The following is a 20,008-nucleotide window of genomic DNA, read 5'->3' as shown; positions in this document are numbered from 1 at the left end:
ATGCCATGGAACTGGTGGCAAAGCTGCTGCTTCCAGCCCAGAAGCCTCTTCTGTACCAGCGACCCCCCTCATCATAGTTACCAGTTCTGAGCAGGGAGCTTTGCTGCCATCCTCACCAGCAAATCAGATTCCACGTGCAGCCTCTTAAGTCTCTCACTTCTGAATTGAAGCCTCACATGAGTCCATTAGATTGGCTGTGTTCCAGCTGCAAAGGAGGCTGGAAATTTGACTTTTCTGGATTCTACCTTGGGTAAGTCAGGCTCCCCAGTCTAGGAATTTCCTAAAAGCCCTGAAATAGCAAATGCCCATTACAGCAGGCCTGAGGTCTACAGCTATGGCAGAAAGCCCTAGCACCCTGTAGCGATTGGGTGGGCCACTCTGAAGAAGTCAATGACAAGATAAATCCCAACCGGATAACATGTGAGCCCCACAAGCAGAGAGGCCTCTTGCCAAATGCACCAGGTATCTAGTGGGGGTGTACCCCAGCTATTTCTGCTTCCTAGGATTGCCCCTCTTTTTTCCTCTCCAGGTCTTCCTCTTCTTGAACCCTAAAAAATATTACCAGGCTTATGTCTTATAACCCACTTAGCAGATATCTTGAGCTGCTTTCAAAATGGAACCTACCCTCAATGGGTGAAAATCAATCTCTGCATGTCAGACTCTGTTGACCACTCAGAAGACTTCTCTAATGCCTAGAAGTCTAGTGTCACTGATGTGACCCTGAAAAAATGAGGTTCTGTATGTTTCGTTCTTGGAGGTCACATTCCAGAAGCAAAGATAAGGAGCCAGAAGTAACTGGAACCTTGACTTCTGTGTTAGGCTTGAATTTCTTGGCAACCGTGAAGATCATCAAACTACTAAATCCTGTCCAATCCATTTCACCAAGTCTATCAACTATTCCAGACCTCTTTTCTGCCAAGCCCCTTAAAAGAATGCCTTCAACTCCGGTTATTCCTGATGATGTTCTTTGCTACTGGTAGTGTGAGAAATTCCTCTTGGGTACCCAGTGGTTCTCAAGCATTAGCATGTATCAGAATCACCTGAAGTATTGTGAAAATGCATACTGCTGGACCTAAATTTCTCATCCAGCAGGTATGAAGTAGGGCCTACCTCATATTCTGCATTTCTAAAAAGTTTCCAGGTGCAGGTGCTGCTTTGGTCTGGAGACTATACTTTAGGAAGCACTGTTCTAGACACTCTACCAAGGACACCAGCTGGACATCACAGTCCCTTTTTGTGAACCTTGGGCCTGGACAATGATTAATTTCCCAAGGTGGGGAGGACAAATGCAGATGTCAGCAGCATAAGCTTTAGTCAACTTTTCTTCCCAGGCCACTGTCTTAGGGAAAGGAGGCAGAAAGTTCCAAGAGGAAATCAGCCCATAGATGTACTTTTAGTCTCAAAGTGTAAGATCATCTCTGAACCAACTAGGATGGATTTCAGTGGGCTATAAAATAAAAACATAAAAATAAAATATGTGGTTTAACAAAGATAGAAGTTAATTTTTACCACATTAAAGAAGTCCAGTGGTAAACACTCCAAAGTTGGTGTGGTGGTGTTATGGTCTCTCTGAGGACTCAAACTTCCCTCTTTCTGCTCCTGCGTTCTTAGCATGTGACTTCCAGTCTCAAGGTCACATGATTCAAGATGGCTCCTGGAGGTCTGGACATCACCAGATTCAGGGGCAGTCAGAGTAGGCAAGATGCCCCTCCTCCTAATTTGTTCATTTTGTTTTAAGAAGCCTCACATCTGCTTATATCTTTTTGGCCAACAATTAATCACATGGCCATAGTTTACTGCAAGGCAGGCAGTATTATGCACCCCTAAGAAAATTGGAAGCAGAGAATAGATACTGTCTCGCAAACAGTAATTTGTGTGCTAGTCTCAAACTCCCATAGGTGGTGGTCACTGAATTCATCCACACCTGTGAAAAACCAGAGGCTGAATGATCCCACTGATGTCCCACTCTCCAACAGTGGGAACAAAGTGAGGGATGCAGTCTCCAACCTTGTCCATAGAAGGACTCTGGGGGGCCCCACTCATAATTGAGGGAACTTTTTATGCCCACGTATAGGAAGGTCTGGTGTGAGGCGTGAGGGCATGTCTGCATTGTTTCTGGTTTTCTCCACCACCCTGCTTGCTCTCTCATGACTACATTTCCTGAGTGGATCTGCTCTGCCATGGATTCTACATTATATATCTTTTTAATTGGGGAGATCATCAGAGTAGTGATGTAGTTATATAGTTCACTTTTTTTTTTGTCTTTGAATTTTTGTCAGTTGCTCTCAAGTGAACTCAAGTGAGGTACTTCTGAGCTTCCCAACTTTGTTGGACTGCACCCTGGTGATGTCCATTGCCACTGTTCTGGTCTGGGTGTGCAGATGGCTTATTCCCCCTGTTCTGGGTGCAAGATTATGATTTTGATGTGTGAAACTCAGTCACAAAGAGCTCTTCTAATTTTTAGAATACTATCTTGTAAATGCTCATGTAAAGATAGTTTTTCCTTGGCCTCTGAAATAATTGTTTCCTAAATTTCTATATGGGAGAGCTTACGGGTATCAATGTTTTTAGAAGACGGATGATGGCAGTAGGATATGTGCCTTTCATTTGTTTAGTTAACAAATACTTGTTGAGTATCTAACTCCTCATTTAGCAAATATCACCTCAGTGCTTACTGTGTTCCGGGAACTGTTCTGTCACTGGTAATCATCACAGATGAGGGCCCTGCTCTCCAAGATCTTACATTCTAAATAAGGAAAGAGAGAGATGAGGTGATTTCAGATAGAGAGAAAGTGTTATAAAGAAAACAGCTATTGATAAGTAGAGAGTACTGGGATCGGCCAGCCAGGGGAGACCTATTTAGGATGCAGACATTAAGTACCTGAACATTCTGCCCCTCTCAGACTCGTTAACCCATCCCCTGTGGATCTCTGCAAACACCAAAGGGAAAAGCATTCCATGTAGAGAAACCAGCAAGAGAAAATGCACCAAAGTGTGAAATGCATATTCAAAGAAGGGCATCTACTTTCCTAGGGCTGTTGTAACAAATTACCATAAACAAGTCACTTAAAACAACAGAAATTAATTCTTTCACAGTTCTGGAGGCCAACAGGCTGAAATTAAGGTGTCAGCAGGGTACCCAAATGCTCTAAAGGCCCTGAAGGCTCTACAGGAGGATCTGTTCTGTACCTTTCTCTTAGCTTCCTGTCTTGCTGGCAATTCTTGTATTCCTTGGCCTGGAGAGGCATCACTCCAGCCTTTTCTCAGTTATCACATGGCTTTCTCCCTGTATGTCTGTCTGTGTATCTGTGTCATCCACTCTTACAGGGATACCAGTCATATTGGGTTTAGAACCCACCCTAATCTAATATAACCTCATATTAACTAATTACATCTGCAAAGACCCTATTGTCACATAAGGGCACATTGACAGGTATCTGGAATTAGGATTTCAATGTGTCTTTTGAGGGGACATGTTTCAATGCACAGCAAAGGGCAAGAAAGTTTGAACCTTCACTGGTTAAGCTAATTCACTGCTTTGACTTTGATAATTTGGCAGAGGTAGGGATTGATGATGGAAATGTGGGGCAAAGGTGGGTGTCACAGCCTCCTCTCATCCACAGTTACCCCTCAGCACCACTAATGCATTCGAGTAAACAAAACAAAACAAAACAAAAACATGCATCAGCCCTGGCCCACCCAGTCCTGGTCTGGTCTTTTGCTGAGAATTTCTCATGTTTCCCATGGAAATTGACTGACTCCTCAGATTCCGTTGCCAGATCACAACCCCCACAGCAGCATCAAAACGCTTAGGGGACCCAGTCTCAGCAGGTGAAGCTGGATGAAATTCATTCAGGAAGGCTAGACACTGACCTTGTGTCACTGTCCAAATAACCCCAGCTTTCAAAGAAGTTGAGTGCCCATTCCAAAGCAGAAGCAAAAGCAAACTGAAAAAATGACAGTCAGCTACACATACTCATGGATGCCAGACTTGTTTAAAACCATCATTTACATATATTCCAACTCATACAGACTTTCACATGGAGATTTAGGAGTGAAGTCCCACCACGTCAATGGGAATGATCTTTGTTTTGGCCCTCGGGCTTACTCTCAGGCTACCCCTCTCAGTCATTCTCTCTCGTTTCCCTTCAAGACAGTCCGTGCCCCCAGTCTATTACAATCTCTTCACTTACTTTCTCGCACCCTGGGTCCCTCCTCTCTGCCTTTAATCTAGATTCAGGTATGGGCTGGTGGTCAACATTTTCCTTGAGATAATACCCTTTTTGTGTCCCTGTGTTTTGGGTTTCCTGATATTTGAGAGTCATCTGTGATTTTCTCCACAACCCTCTTCTTCTTAGACACTCTCTCCATGGGCAAAAACTTTCACTTTTATTAATTAACCATGATCTCAGTTGGTCATGAAGAGTTGAACCCCAACTCTTCATCTCCAGGCACAATCTATTGGCAAAGGCAGGGGTTTGTGCCATAAGTACTATGGAGAGAGTTGAGTGAACTTCAGGTCCAGCACCACAGACAGTTCCAACATACTATAAGTACTTGAGAGTCAAATCTTTTTGTGGCTAATTTATCCAACTTGATCAAAGGCAAATCTGGGATTTATAGAGCCTGAAACACATATAATTGGGGGGAGGCTCTTTAATAAAAAACGCAAAATTTAAATTCAAATTTAGTTATAACAATGAGATGTTCTTTTTTAGAATGAGAAAATTTGACAACTGTCACAAATATTTTAAAATCCCCCCCAAATGGGGGCGCCTGGGTGGCGCAGTCGGTTAAGCGTCCGACTTCAGCCAGGTCACGATCTCGCAGTCCGTGAGTTCGAGCCCCGCGTCAGGCTCTGGGCTGATGGCTCGGAGCCTGGAGCCTGTTTCCGATTCTGTGTCTCCCTCTCTCTCTGCCCCTCCCCCGTTCATGCTCTGTCTCTCTCTGTCCCAAAAATAAATAAAAAACGTTGAAAAAAAAAATTAAAAAAATAAAATAAAATCCCCCCCAAATGTATAATATTTATATTAATTATGACACTTTTGTCTACTTTTTGGGCTATACACTCTTTGGTTATATCTTATTTTGGATAATAATTTTTAAATCATTCTCTATACAGATAATTGAAATCTAATTTAGTCACACGATTAATAAAATATGTAGTTTACTATTGATAATTTGGTCTCAGTACCAGTAAGAACAGGATCCTCCACTTAAAATGTTACATATCTGGTGATTGGACGATTATTTTCACAGACCAGTGCCTGGCCCCATATATGCCAAACTTTGTTTCTCTGCAAACAATGGAGTCACAATGACAGACACTGTAGGACACTTTCACATTTTGATATGATCTCTAGCCCTCTGTTTTTATATGTAATGCTGAATGAAATATAATAGTATTCCTAGAAGGCTTAGTAATAATCTAACTATATAATGAAGCGATGGTACATTTCTTAATTGTAACCCAAACTGGATGTATCTCTAACACTACTCAACATGTGACATGGTGCTGCATTTTTAGTCTCTTGAAACATGTAGTATTTTGACTGTTAGAGACACCTGCTAATAGCTGGGGAAGGGGTTTGGTAAGTCAACTTTTCCAGGAGAATTTTTTTTAAGTCTGAGTATTAATGAACAAATGGATAAGAAGAGAGGAAAGAAATACCATTAAAAGCAGCAAAAGTAGTATGAGCAAAGACTTACTGACTTTCTTCTGAAAAGCTTTCCATGATCCCAAATCTGGCTAAATCCTCTCTGATATTTTCCCCTAGAATTCTGTACTGAAGTCCTACTGAATGCGAGCATTCATGCAAAAAATATTAATGGCATGTCTATTAAGTTCTATATGTTTTAGATGCCTGGGATAAAACCATGAGTTAAGGATAAGATTTTTTTTTTCTTGTAGGGAATACATTCTAGTCAGAAAAGCAGAAAAAATATAGGTAAATAATAACATAGTTTCAGGTTGTGCTATATGTAGTACTACAAAATAGGGTAATGGGATAGAGCAGATTTTAATAGGGTGCTCTGGGCAAGCCTCTCAAGAAGGTGACATTTGAGTTGAGTGCTAAAAGACAAGGGTATGGCCATTCAAAGATCAAAAGGGCAATGATCTGAAGAGTGCAAAGATCCTGAGGTAGGTACAGACTTCGTGGTGTTCCTAGAAACAGAAAAATGACCAGTGTGGCTAGAATGTCTGATGAACAAGGCTGGTAAGCAAACTTTAGTTTCAAATACATAGAAATTATGGGTGAAGAGTGATATGTATACATATGTACATGTTTAGAAATATAGCAGAATGAATGCAAGAAAGGGAAATCTCCAGGGGATGGAAATAAGGAGAGTGGAAATAAGCAATGAGTGCAGCAAGTCCTGGGGAAGGTCGTAATGTTTGAGAAGCAGGCAGTGACCGGGTCATGTAGTGCCTTGTAGGCCATGATAAGAAATCTGGAATATTTCTCAAGAGCGGTAGAAAGTCTTGGGAGTGTTTTAAGCTAGAAAATGAGGTCATGCACTTTATATGTTCAAATCACTCTGGCAGCCTTGTAGAGAATGGACTGTAGGCTCGTCCAGAGGCAGCTACCATTGTCCAGATGAGAAAGAGGATCTCTCAGCTTGGAGTTGAGCTGTAGCAGTGGACATGGTGAGAAACTACTGGATCAGGGGCATTTGGAGCTCAAGCCAGTGGGAGTTGCTCTTGGGTTGGGCATGGTAAGGGAAAGATGATGATCAAGTTCTTGAACAATGGCTGGGGTGGGGGTGCCATTAGTGTAGATGAAGAGGAGGAGGGTAGACTGTGGGGGAGACTCGAAGAGTTCTGTTACAGAAGGGTCAACTTCTTTTTTTTTTTTTTTTTTTTTTAATTTTTTTTTTCAACATTTTTAATTTATTTTTGGGACAGAGAGAGACAGAGCATGAACGGGGGAGGGGCAGAGAGAGAGGGAGACACAGAATCGGAAACAGGCTCCAGGCTCCGAGCCATCAGCCCAGAGCCTGACGCGGGGCTCGAACTCACGGACCGCGAGATCGTGACCTGGCTGAAGTCGGACGCTTAACCGACTGCGCCACCCAGGCGCCCCAACAGAAGGGTCAACTTCTAATGTCACTGACTTTATCAGTCAGGAGTCAGGAAAAAAGAAGCCATTCTGGGTATTCCAAGTATGAGGAGTTTTAATAGGGGGAATTAGAGGCTCAGAGAACACTTGGACAGGCTGAAGGAGTGAGACTCAGCCTGCACTGAATCCCCCGCCCCCAGCAGCACCAGGACCTGAGGCTGGGCCTTGGCCCACAAAGCAGGCACCATGGAAACACAGAGAGTGCAGAAGACCGGTGTCCTGGTCTCTACAAGTGGCCTAGTGAGTGGACCTGCCTCCTCATTCATCTGCATCACGAGCAGGGAAATACTTAAAACAGGTCACGACCCAACCTGTCATTTAAGCTGAACGAGCAAGTGAGGCAAGAGCAAATATAAAAAGCCCAGGAACTGAGAACCCATTTGTCCCCCAGTCAATACATCTAGAGGCACGTTTCCTGATCTTGAGTTCTTTGGGAGGAAAATTAGTGCATGGGTCTGCACTGCCCCCTTCTGGTCACTCAGTTATCAACAAGGCAGCGCCACGCTCCTTTCTAGAAATCGCAGGAGCCCTTCCCAGCACGGATTTCTCTGCCAACCCGACTTGTTTTTACACAATGACTCATAAATGAGATAATGAAGGGCAAAAGCAAGTTAAAATATTTACTATAATTAACATCGGGATGAAAAACTTACATCTTAAATTGCCTGCGGAGAGACTGTGGCCTAGAGAGGATTTTGCATTGGGTTTAACCCTCTGCATTTTTGGTTGGCAAGAATACACTTACGTTTTTTTTCTCATCATACAGAAAGTTGATTTCTGAAGACCACAGAAATATAACAAACATATGTTCAGTGTCATTTAGGAGGTAGATATGTGCCTAAGACTTTTCACACTCAGTTGTAAACATGAATATACGCATTTATTCATTCATTCGTTCCTCAGATTTCCACTGAGGTGTCTGCTGTGTCCTGCCTCCCATGCTGTGGGAGACACGGAGGTGAAAGAGGTAAGGACTCTGATCTTGAGGAGCTTGCTGTTTGTAAGGAAGTAAATAACTAAGGAGGCAAACCGGGAGATGTGCCTTAACAGACACTATTGGTACCCACCCAGGTCCAGATGCTGCAGGTGTGGGCTGCTGATGGTGTCCCTGCCCCCTTCTCCAGATGGTCGCTGAGGGATGCCCAAGGGGTGATATCACCCTCCCTCCATACTTCCCATCGGGTGAAGCCTGTGTCCAGGGACTGACGGATGGAGGGATAGAACAGCCCAGTCCCTTGCCTCTGTGTGGCACTGTGCAGGGGCAGGAGGGGGCTGATTCTGCTGAAATGACATCTCTGCCCATCCCTTTCCTCCGTCCCTCCCTGTTTTCCTCATTCCACGACAGTTTCTCCCAAGGGCACCCCTCTCCGTAAGTTACTTGCTCAAGATTCTCCGTTTCAGGCTCTGCTTCTACAGAATCCAGATAAAAACATGTGCCATTGAAAAGGCTCAGGAAAGACCATATCTAGTTTTAGGATCAGGAAAATGTGCCTGGAAGGTTAGGTTAGATTTGAGCACTTTAGACATGATCGTTCATTCCACAAACACATATTGACGGAGTGCCTTCTACGAACTGGGCAGGCTTCCAGGCCTTGGGGACCCAGCAGCAAATATGGTAAAGTCTTGTTATCACTGGCATTTGCAGTCTAGTGGGAAGGGAAAGAAACAAGAAAACAAGTGATGGACAATTAGATAAATTGAAGTAAGTTCTGTAGTGAAAATAAAATATGCCAACTAGTTAATGTCACCAAGTTTCTTTCCTACAATTTTCCAAAAACTTGCCCATGGGGACAAATGTGCTAATTCTTTTCATCCAGTGGTTGAGGTCTCAGTCAGTGTCAACTCCCAGAATTCCTGCTATGGATGGTTAGTTTAAACCATGGCATTGACCACTGAGCGTTTTCCACACCGTTTCAAACAAGCACTGTATTTGGTTTCTTGGAACATTCTCTAGGCTTTCCACATTTAAGGCATTGAAGTCTTTCATTTAGTCTCTGGATTCAGAGCCAAGAGTCCCTCTAAAGGACCAGGGATGGTGTAAACCAGTAGGAGACAAGTCTCTGCCATTTCTGGTAGTGAATGCCTCTGGTCACCTGATGAATGGCCCTGGTGACAAAGGCAGGTGGTCTTTGTGACCTAGTGGACCTTGGGTCCTTCTGGGAGCCCAGGCTGTCCTCGTTCTGCATGGCTATCAGTTCCATTCTCCATGCCAGTGTCCTGAGAATACGCTGTCCTTTGATCTAATAAGCCTTCCGAAGACCTGTGGCCTTAAGACCTAAAACTTCTCACTGGTCTGTAAGCTCTCGCAGTAGGGGTGTGTTTTATTCATCTTTCTTTACTGCACAGGAGTTAACGAGTGATGTTTGTGGAAGTGAGTGACTTCCAGAACGCTTTTTAATCCCCATTTGCTTGCCTTACTCATGATCCCCAAAGGCCAGGCCACAGTCCTCTCTCCATTGGACAAGCCTCATGCCCTTTCCAGCCTTTGCTGCCTTTTCTCAGCCTGTTCTCCTGCTCAGTGGCTGTGTGGGGAATTTAAAGAAACCCCTGGGCTTTTGAGATAGCTAGCCTGCAGTGGAATCCCAAAGTCTGTGACTTAGAGCAAATGGCTTCTAAGCATACAGTCTCCCACTCCTGCCTGTACAGAGTAGCTGCTCAACGTATTTCATTCCCCAGCTCCCATCTTCCACCCCCTTCACTTCTGAAATAGTCTCTGTTCGCAATAACAAAAGGACTCACCTTTCCAATCTCACCTCTTCCACAAAGGCTGTCATGATCACTGGGATGGAAGAGTGACCTTAGAGCCAACGTTTTTTTTCTTTTTTCTTTTCTATAATTTGTGTAGGATAGGATCTTCCTAATGCAGCAGTTATCAATCCTATGAAACATTTCTTTCTCATAACACTTTGAGTGGCTGTTAGGGCTTTTCTAAATATTTTGAACCTTCTCTTTATGGGCACACAATTGGATGGCATACACCCTAGTCCTTGAAGTTGGGTATGGCCACGTGACATGGACTAGCCAATGAACCGTGAACAGAAGTGAGCCGGGCCGCTTTGCTATCGAAGCATTCAAGAGCCATGTGAGATCTGTCATGTTCTTGTTCCCTCTGCTGCAGCAAAGATCAAGGCGGAAATGCCATTTGTGCCAGAAATAAGCTTTGGCTGTTTTAAATCGCAGAGATTAACACAGAGTTGTTAATTTCTGCAGCATAATTAGGTCATTATGATTGATGCATCCATTATACTTTCCTAAAATGAAATTCACATAGTATATATGTGTGTGTATGTGTCTCTATGTGTAGGCATATGTACTTATTAAAATTTTTAAAAAGCAATATAATGGTCTAACTGCAACATAAAAAAGAATGGGGGCATTAAACTGTAATGATATTTATTCAATAAGTACATGTCAGCCCTCAGCTGACAACACTATAGCAGACATACGGAAGTAGATGCTTTTGTCCATGTACGTCGTATCACCATAAATACAGCCGCTGCAAAGACAGGCTCTTAGAGATGTGCCAGTGACCCAAACGCCACCAGCAGAACTATTGTCATTGACACAATTATCTAAAATTAGGAACACATCCCGGAGAGTTTTGGACAAGAGTTTAATCCTCCCCTGATTAACAAAGCAGTTGCTCTGCTGGGAAATGTAAAATCTTTTAAAACCATGCTCCTAATACTTTGCCTTCCAATATAAACAGGAATTGAGTTCTTGGTCCAGGTTTGAATGTAAACCTATACTGGCCCAGGTTTTAAGTTAAAAACCTGTATGTTTTTGCCTACACAAAGGTCCTTTAGGATATTGGAAGGCTGTCCAGGATGTGGGACAATTCTTCAGAGGGCGGACCTGCCCTGGGTATTGCGGGATGTCCACTGTTCTTGCCCCTGCCCAGTAGATGCCAGTTGTGCTCCAGCTCTCATTGTTGTCATTATCCAAAATGCCCCCCACCCAAATTTCCAAAGTAAACTTAGAGACGGGGCTTTTTCTTCCTTGAAAGCTCTTGAGTCTTCCTGAAGAAGGATGCTGCCCTATATTTCTTCAGGTTACCTAACACCACCCAGCACTGACATGTGTAAGAGTAGCTTCCTGACTCTGTTGGACTGATTTTCTAAAGCTGATTCTATTCAGCTGAGTTTTTCTTATTAGCACACACTGAAGGATTGCTCCTATGGCCAGGTCCTCCAGGACTCTGTCTCTGGTGGCAGCACGAGGACTGGCATATAGGGCAGCACAGTGGTGCGCAGAGGGCTGGGTACGCCATGCCCTGCTGGCCAGCCCTGCTGGGTTGTTAGAGCTCATGATGCAAGTCATTTCCCCACCTCCAAGGAGGATCTCTGGGGTTTCCACCTCATCCCAGTGCCTTCCCGGTATTCCCAGTGTTAGATGGCCCAGACCTGGTTCAGGACATAGTGGTACTTGGGCTGGGCTGGCTCAGATGAAAATAGTCCATGGGGAATGGGAGCACACTGCGGGCAGCACATGTTCTTAGCTGCTTCTGAAAAGGATGGTGTTCCCAGATTCCTGTGGTTCTCTGTGCCCTCCTCTCCCAACCCACCATTCGCCATACGCAGCTGACCTCAGCTTCACCCTGGAGGGACTTCCCTCGTGCCTTGATTTCCATGGCGATGCTGGAGAGCAAGATCCAGGAGGATTCTGCTCCAAGTGCCGTTATGCTTCAGCAGCTAAGTGTGGGCATTGTTTTGGGAACCAGGAGATGGTCTTGGGGATTAGTAATCTCTGACCCCCCCATTTACCAGTTTTGGGGATTTTCTAAAATGCTGACTGACAATCTGATTCTTGGAAACGCTGTACTCTGCTGTCCAATGTCCTAAGCCATGTTGTATGGTGGCCTTGGACTCGGCATCCTGCCTTTGCAGTTCGTGCCTCCTAGCACAGGCTCTCACTCTATCTTCCATCCCAGTCCGGTGGCTACTTTCTTGACCTCTGCCTCCGAAGGTTAAGCAATACATTTGTGTTTTGTGGGGGAGGGTAGAACCCATCCATTCCTGCCTTCAGACCCCATTTCCAGCTGGCATTCCTTGATGGCAACAGGCATTATCTCAGGCAGATAGCAGGGGGCAGGAGGGGGCTGGGGATCTTATGTCTCCCATTTCTTTGGTTCTCTAGCCTGAATCTTACGTCCAGCCGCATTCCCACTTTCTGCCTCTGTTCAGACAGGCTTTAGTATACGTGTGGCAGACTTTTAGCTTTTGCAGTTCTGCAAGACGTTTGATTCTCTGACTTTTTACTTCCTAGACCTTTTTTTTTAGTTCATTTGAGAGTGAGAGGGAGAGAGAGAGGGGAGAGTGTGTGTGTTATCGGGGGAGGGCGAGAGGAGAGACAGAATCCCAAGCAGGCTCTGAGCTCTCAGTGAGGAGCCCGACGTGGGGCATGACCTGAGCTGAAATCAAGAGTCCCACACTTAACTGATTGAGCCCCCCAGGTGCCTCATTGACTTCCTAGACCTTCTTAACAAGGCTAAATCCTGTTTCCATTCTCATTTTGCATAGGCCAGCTTGAACCAAACCATATAGCTTTCAAGAAGAAACTTACTAGATAGAAAGAAACAGGAGGGGCTAAACTATAGTGTTTATGGATATACACTGGTATAATAAAACTTTAAAGAAGCCAAGGAAATGATTACTATAAAAGTCAAGATAGTCATTAATTTGGGGAGCAGGGACAGGACTGTGATTGGAATGCCACACGGAGGAGCTTCTGAAGGAGCTAATGAAAGTTCTGGGTGCTGGCTATGAGGGTTTTACCTAATAACTTATTAAAACTATACATTTTTGTATAATTTCTTTGTATTTATCGTACAATGAAAAGTTAGATTAAACAATTCCATCAAAAGGTAGAGATTATCAGATTGCATTAAAAAACACGATCCAGCTACATTCTGGCTACAGGAGATGCACTTTAGATTCTAAGTGACAAGTAGGTGGGAAATAAAAGGATGAGCAAAGGTATATCAGGTGAACAGCAACCACAGGAAAGCTGGAGGGGCTATGCTGATATCAGACACATAGACATAAATATTGTATAATGATAAAGAGGTCCATCAGTCAGGAAGATGTAATGATTACATATGTATATGCATCGAATAATAGAGCACTAAAGTACATGAAGTAAAACTGACAGAAATGCAGGGGGAAATAGTTCAATAGCCATAGTCTTGAAAATATTCATAGCCTTGAATAACACTGTAAACCAAAGACCTAACATGTGTGGAACCCTCTTCCCCACAAGAAAATACACATTCTTCCCAGGTACACATGGAACATTCTCCAGGACAGACCATGTGCTAAGCCATAAAGTAAACCTCAATAAATTTAAAAGGATAGAAATAATACGGAGCATGCTCTCCAGTCACAACGGAATGAAATAAGAAATCAACAGCAGGAAAATAATTGGGAAATTCACAGACTTGTGGAAATTCAACAACATACTCCTGAATAACCTACGGGTTGAAGAAGAAATCAAAAGAAGTGAGAAACTACTTTGAAATGAGTGAAAACAATGATACAACATACCAAAAACTTATATTATGCAGCTAAAGCAGAACTTAGAGGAGAATTTATAGCTATACATTTCTATAGTGAGAACGAATAAAGATTAAAGAAACCCTTATACAAGAATGTTTCTGCAGCATTATTCATAATACCCAAAAGGTAGAAACCACCCAAATGTCTATCAACTGATGAATAGATAAACAAATGTGGTACAGCCATACAACAGAATATTATTTGGCTTTACAATGGCATGAAGTACTGACACAGGCTACAACAGGGATGGGCCTTGAAAATATTATGCCAAGTGAAAGAAGCCAGTCACAAAAGGCCATAGATTACATGGCTTTTCATATGAAATGCCCAGAACAGAGAAATCTATGGAGACAGGAGGTAGGTTTGTGCTCAGGGCTAGGGCAGGACTGTGAATACAGAGGGATGATAGTGAAAAGGTTTTGTGTGTGTGTGTGTGTGTGTGTGTGTGTGTGTGTGTGTGTGTGTGTTTTGAAATGAAAATGTTTTAAAATTGTGGAGATGGTTGCAAATATTTGAATTATTGAATCGTACACTTTAAATAGGCGAATTGTACAATAAAAATTATTGAATTGTACACTTTAAATAGGTGAATTGCTTGGTATGTGCATTGTATCTCAATAAAACTGTTAAAAAGTTAAAAAATGAAACGCTACTAGAGAAGAGAAACGCTGATGTAAGTAGCTTTGAATAATTTGATCAGACATGCATGGGAGGATCTGTAAATTGAGCCTTACCTAATAATAATAATAATAATAATAATAAATGTAAATAGTACAAATTGAGTTTTTCTTCTCTTTAGCCAACTTAAATTGTGCTTGTTTTATGTAAATGAATACTGTCATGGATTCTCTCTTTTATACTTCATCTGCCTTCAGTGTTTTTTTATGTTTCACTTAAGCTTTTGTGATTAGCTATTTAAAAAAAAATTTTTTTTTAACGTTTATTTATTTTTGAGACAGAGAGAGACCGAGCATGAACGGGGGAGGGTCAGAGAGAGGGAAACACAGAATCTGAAACAGGCTCCAGGCTCCGAGCTATCAGCACAGAGCCCGACGCGGGGCTTGAACTCACCAACCGCGAGATCATGACCTGAGCCGAAGTCGGCCGCCCAACCGACTGAGCCACCCAGGTGCCCCGTGATTAGCTATTTTAAAAGGCTGTGCACAATTTTAAGGTGTAAATGGGCTGCAGGTTAGGCCATAACTTCTCCCTACTGTCTGTAAGAAATTGTCTGTTTTTCAAAGGGGCTGTGCCATTTTGCATCTCCACCAGCAACATATGAGAGTTCCAGTTTCTCCGAAACCTCACCAGCACCTGATATCGGTAGTTTTTTAAAAAGCCTTTCTAACAGGTGTGTAATGACATCCCTTGCAGTTTTAATCTGCATTTTCCTAGTGAATTATACTGCTGAATATTTTTTCATCTGTTTATTTGCTACTCACATCATCCCCTTGGTTAAATATCTGCTCATATAACCCATTTTTCAAAACAACTGGGATATTTGTTTCCTTGTTATTGAGTTGTGAGCGTTTCTCGAAAAAAATCTTCATACAAGTTTTTCATCAGAGATGTGTTTTACAAATATTTTCTCCTAGTCTGTGGCTTGTCCTCATTTTCTTTTTTTTTTTAAATTTTTTTTTCAACGTTTTTTAAATTTATTTTTGGGACAGAGAGAGACAGAGCATGAACGGGGGAGGGGCAGAGAGAGAGGGAGACACAGAATCGGAAACAGGCTCCAGGCTCCGAGCCATCGGCCCAGAGCCTGACGCGGGGCTCGAACTCACGGACCGCGAGATCGTGACCTGGCTGAAGTCGGACGCTTAACCGACTGCGCCACCCAGGCGCCCCTGTCCTCATTTTCTTAACAGCATTTTTGGAAGAACAGACTTCTGAAATTTTTATGAAGTCTCATGTATCAATTTAAAAAAAAAATTAAAAGAGACCTGCTTATGCAACAGGAAATAGATTTTAAAACATTTTGAGGAGGGGAGCAACATATAGAAAAAGACATTAAAAAACACTTGGTCCGACTGTAGACAACAATATAAATTGGAATAGAAATAAATTTAGTATAAGAAAAATCAGCTGCTGCAATAAATTCCATGTGAAATAAATGAGGATTTCGGCAAACGTGGTAACGACAGGAACAGCAGCTTATTAAAATGTCATGTCTGCTTAACTAGAATGTACCAATGAGGAACAGAGTTAGTTTCAGCTGGGGTTAGATAGCCCAGAAGGAAATCATGAGTCCTCTGACTGGCAACACGAGAAGGGCCAACATCCTTATTTCCATCTGGCTTATCCCTCAAATATGCTCCTCCCCCCTTTTTTTTTTGTATCCTGATTTCCTATGCAGTCAGGAAATACACATTTTCTATATGCAATTTAGCCATAATGCTTGTATCACAAACCACCTCCAAACCTCCATTTTGTTTAGCTCGTGATGATTCTGAAGACCAGCAATCTGGGCTGGGATCAGCTGGGTAGTGCTTGCAGTTTCTGCTGGGTCCTCTCATGCATCTGTGGATGGCTTTGCTGGTCTTGGCTGGGCTCTCCCACATGTCCTAGCGCCTTGCTACAATGGCGTGTCTCTGCCCCGTATGTTCTTGCATGTTCCACGAGGCTGGTTTGGGGTTGTTCACTTGGCAGCTGTCGGGGTTCCAAGAGATTGGGCTGAAGTGTATAAGGGATCAGAATTGGTAAGTGTTTCCCACTGCATTTTATTAGACAAAACAAATCAAATTCATCCCAGGTTCAAGGACTAAATACAGAGAAGGGAGTAATGGTGGCCATTTTATTACAAACAATCTATTTCAGGGTCTATCTTATGACCTGATCTAAGGTCATTTTTGTGAAATTTTTTGGAAAGAGAGGCATTTTTAGAAGCCCTTCTTCTGAGAGTTGATGGTGGAGGGATTATTTCTAAGACAAACTTTCATGAGGCTCATTATTGCAAAATCTGGGGCCCTTACAAGTGAGCCAGAATTACCATCTAAAGTGGAAATCCCAATTCTGATTATTTGCCTCCCATAAGGATAAGAAACAGCCTCATTATTAAGTGCTGTGCTTTGCTACAAATATTAACTAACAACAATTGACCCTCTCTGGGATTTTCCATTTAGTTATTTACTGGAAGCTGTTCCTGTAATTTTCAACAGTGCTGGTATCTGTGAGATTGTCTTTCTTTTAACTGTGCTGGGTTTTCAGATGCATTAATACAGCTTAATATCTCTTCCTGTTGCTTCTCTAATTAAAAGCGTGTTGGATTTCCAAATAAGAAATACTATATCCAGGCACTAGTACTAAAGACTGCTAATAATTAGGAGAAAAACGTCAGCAAGGGACGGCATCAACCAGATGTGAGGGGTCTTCTGGTCAAGCAAAGAAAAGGGACCAGGGATCTGGAGACAATCGTAGGGCGATGATGTGGCTCTGAGAAGCCAGCCTCCCAGGAGAGGGGCTGCTGAAGATGGAGGACAGTCAACGGGCAGCCTGAATGCAGTTCAGGTGCCCTGTTCCAAGCTGGATGTGTGAATCCTGGGTCCCAGAAGAACAGCTTATATGTGACTTTTCAATCATTACGTCTCGCCTTCCCTACTTTCCTAACTCCCTTTCTCTTCCCCCACCCCACCGGCTGCCTTTTCGGGCTTTGGTCTTCACCGCAGACCACAGTTCCACTCCTTATAAGAATCAGCCACTAGATGGCGCCCGCTGTTCAGATTACAACGCTTTCCTTCGGGAGCTCCACGGGTCCTTGCTGAGAAGGCAGGGTCTGAAGTTGGCTTCTCCGCTCTGCCACCCTCTATCTCAGTCTCTCACTTCTCTCCCCGTCTTCTTCTCGCCCTATCCTTACCCCATTTAAAAATTTGCCTTCTTCCAGCAGCACGTTTGCATGCGTGATTTTGAAGCAGAGGAATCAAGTGCGTATGCGCGTGCGTGCGTGCGTGCGTGTTTGGTATGGAAAGGCGGTGAGCCGGGAGGGAGAGGGACTTTGCAGGTACCACCAGAACTTTGGCTGGCCTCTCTAAAGGCACAGATTTAACTCCGGGCAAGAAAGAAGGTACAACAGGGGCGGCTGGGTGGCTGGATGGGTTGGGTCTCCGACTTCCGCTCGGCTCAGGTCGATTTCATGGTTGGTGGGTTCCAGCCCGGAGTCCAGCTCTGTGCTGACCGACAGCTCAGAGCCTGGAACCTACTTTGGATTCTGTCTCGCTCTCTGCCCCTCCCCTGCTAATGCTCTGTTTCTCTCTCTCTCCAAAAAATAAACAAACATTAATTTTCTTAAAAAATTATATATATATGAAGAAAGTACAACTGTTTCCTGTTCTCTCACCAGCGTCGCCACAGGGCTGTCCCACAGGCACCTCGGCCTACCGTTTCAGAGTCTGAACCCATTGCTTCCTTCTTTCCGTCCTGTTGCACCCCAATCGATTTTTTTGTAGCTCCCTCCTCGTTCCTTACAACCTTATAACCCAATCATTTCACCGACAAGCCGTCCAATTTCCTATATAACTCTCACCCTCCCACCCAACCTGCTACCACTTAATGTGGCCTCCCTTCACCTCTGCCTGTTCAGTCCTATTCTTGTCCCGGTGCGCTGAATGCTGCTGCTGTTTGCTTCATTACCTATGTGTTTGAATATAGCAGCGGTGCTAACGCTGGGGGTACAACAGAAGCATTTAAGCTGAAATCTTAAGGATGAGTTGGAGGTGGCCAGGTAAACGGGGGTAAAGGCCTTCTCCATAAAGCAGTGGTTCCTAACCAGGCACCCCTAGATTTTGCAATGTCTGTAGACATTTTTTTGGTTGTTACAAGCAGGAGTAGGTGCTACTGGCATCCGGTGGGCAGAGGCCAGGGATACCGATAAACATCCAGCAACACACAGGACAGCCCCCACTACAAAGAATTATTCAGCCCCAAAGTGTCAATAGTGCGGGAGTTGAGGGGCGCCTGGGTGGCTCAGTCATGATCTCACGGTTCGTGAGTTCCAGCCCCGTGTCAGGCTGTGTGCTGATGGCTTGGAGCCCGGAGCCTGCTTCAGATTCTGTGTGTGTGTATTTCTCTCTCTCTGCCCCTCTCCCACTCATGCTCTGTCCCTGTCTCTCTCTCAAAATAATAAATAAATATTAAAAAAAAAAAAACAAAAAACAACAGTGCTGGGGTTGAGAAACCTTGTGACAGAGGAAGCAGCATGGGGTAAGGGAACATGGCTTTTTGAGGAACTAGGTGAGTTTTGTTATGGTGGGAAGGCGTGGTGGGGGGATGTGGCTGGAGACTGGAGTGTGCGGAGTTGTACTCAGGAGTTTAGACTCTGTCCTCAGGCCAACAGAGAGTATTTGCAGCCCCTGGAGCCATTGGACACTTTGTTCGAAGGGTCATTGAGAGCCACTGGGGCCTTGGAAATAGTGAATGAAAAGGCACAATTTCAGTCCCGGGTGTCAACCAGGCATCCTTGTCCAGACCTCTGTAGAATAAATATTGCTGTGCCATGATCCTTCTGAAATACATTGGAAGTAATCATATTCATTTTTTTTTTCACTAAACAAATGAACAGATTAATTGGAATTCTGTATTAAAGCACTTTTCTAAGCTGTTCATAAAGATTTTTACTTTTATCCCCCCAACACCCTCATACAATAGGATCTTTAAAATTTTGTTTTTATTTTTATTTTTCCTTTTTAAAGTTTATTTTAGAGAGCGAGTGTGAGCTGGAGAGAGGGGCGAAGGGAGAGGGAGAGAGGATTTTAAGCAGGCTCCATGCTCAGTGCTGAGCTGAGCCGGGGCTCCTGGGATCATGACCCGAGCCAAAATCAAGAGTTGGACACTTAACAGACTGAGCCACCCAGGTACTCCTAATTTTGTTTTTAAATCTTGCTTTTTTTTCAGATAAGGACACAGAAGTTGTGAGAGGATAAGTCATCTCCCAAATATCATATTGCAGGTAAGTAGTAAGGTCAAGATTTTAACCCTGAGCTGTAAGACACAGCTCAAGTTCTTAACCATAAGATAGACTGTCACCATACTATTTTGCCATATTTCCAAAGAGTAGTGGGAAATCAGTAATCATCCACCTTTTGTATATTTCCATTAGCCTTGAAAACATAACATGGATTTCATGTCCTTTCTTGGAAAACTTTGCCATATGTGTATTTATTCTTAAATAGTACAATGCAATAATATTTTGAAAGAATTTGACAAAAAATCCACACACCCCAAACACTTATGGTCATAAAAAATAAATGATGAAAACAAATGAATTAAGCATTGTTTCAAAAACTAGGAAGCAATAAAATACACCCAAGAAAAGCAGAAAAAAAGAATTAAAAGCAGAAA

General features: G+C 43.4%; 1 long non-coding RNA gene across 1 annotated transcript; it reads left to right on the top strand.

The window, feature by feature from the left end:
• Positions 1-6,056: 6,056 nt before the first annotated feature.
• On the top strand, positions 6,057-8,858 carry LOC131509172 (uncharacterized). Its single transcript, XR_009260338.1, has 2 exons — positions 6,057-6,820; positions 7,079-8,858. It is a non-coding gene; the product is annotated as an uncharacterized LOC131509172 (long non-coding RNA).
• Positions 8,859-20,008: the final 11,150 nt, after the last annotated feature.

This window comes from Neofelis nebulosa, chromosome 4 (genome assembly GCF_028018385.1).
Source record: "Neofelis nebulosa isolate mNeoNeb1 chromosome 4, mNeoNeb1.pri, whole genome shotgun sequence".
Taxonomy (NCBI): domain Eukaryota; kingdom Metazoa; phylum Chordata; class Mammalia; order Carnivora; family Felidae; genus Neofelis; species Neofelis nebulosa.
Note: the sequence above shows the minus strand (reverse complement) of the source record. Positions and strands in the feature narration are given on the sequence as shown.